At 41.6% G+C, this 1014-nt stretch overlaps 1 non-coding gene across 1 annotated transcript; it reads right to left on the reverse strand.

Annotated features, from left to right (window-relative positions):
- Nucleotides 1–580: 580 nt before the first annotated feature.
- LOC148547549 (small nucleolar RNA R71) lies at nucleotides 581–686 on the reverse strand. Its single transcript, XR_015898133.1, has one exon. It is a non-coding gene; the product is annotated as a small nucleolar RNA R71 (small nucleolar RNA).
- Nucleotides 687–1014: the final 328 nt, after the last annotated feature.

A 1014-nucleotide genomic window follows, 5' to 3' on the forward strand; every position in this document is an offset into this window, starting at 1 on the left:
ACGCAGAGAGTTCCATCTTTTCTTGTCTTCTGTCTATTTATGTGCAGGAACAGAGACAAGGAACTTCTCTTAGACTTTGATCCTGAACCTGAAAGGACTTTCAGGCGGCGTTTGCAACAAGCAAGACTTTACAAGGCTGCAGAATCCACTATGGATCATAATAATGCTGCTAATGCCAATATGGAAAATCCGAATGGGAATGAGCAACCCACGAGAGTGATTGGCTCTTACTCTGCTCCTACTGCAGATCTTTATGGAAAAAGCATTGTGGTGCCTCCTATAGCTGCAAACAACTTTGAGTTGAAGCCACAATTGGTCACCCTGGTGCAACAAAACTGCCAGTATCATGGTCTTCCCCAAGAAGACCCAAATCAATTTATTTCTAATTTTCTGCAAATTTGTGATACTGTGAAGACAAATGGAGTGAACCTTGAGGTGTACAAACTCATGCTTTTCCTGTTTGCTCTGAGGGATAGAGCAAAGCTATGGCTAGATTCCTAACCCAAGGAGAGTTTGGATACTTGGGACAAGGTTGTTGCTGGGTTTCTTACTAAATTTTTCCTACCAAAGAAGATGACTAAGCTTAGGGTGGAAGTTCAGACTTTTAGGCAGAAGGATGGTGAAACTCTTTATGAAGCTTAGGAGAGATACAAGCAACTGACAAGGCAATGCCCTCCGGACATGTTCTCCAAATGGACCCAACTAGATATCTTTTATGAAGGCTTGGGTGAAATGTCCAAGATGTGCTTAGATAATTCTGCAGGTTGTTCATTGCACAAGAAGAAGACACCGGAGGAGACTATTGAGCTTATTGAATTGGTTTTTAGCAACCAGTATTTATACTCATCTAACAGGAATCCTGTGAACTCTGAGACTCCTCAGAAGAAGAGTGTTACGGAAGTAGAAGCTCTTAATGCTATTCTTGCTCAGAACAAGCTTATGTCTCAGCAAATAAATCTACTTACTCAACAGATGGGTGGCATACAAGTCTCAGCTATCAACACCCAAAATTCA

This window comes from Arachis ipaensis, chromosome B8 (genome assembly GCF_059453495.1).
Source record: "Arachis ipaensis isolate K30076 ecotype BB chromosome B8, ASM5945349v1, whole genome shotgun sequence".
Taxonomy (NCBI): domain Eukaryota; kingdom Viridiplantae; phylum Streptophyta; class Magnoliopsida; order Fabales; family Fabaceae; genus Arachis; species Arachis ipaensis.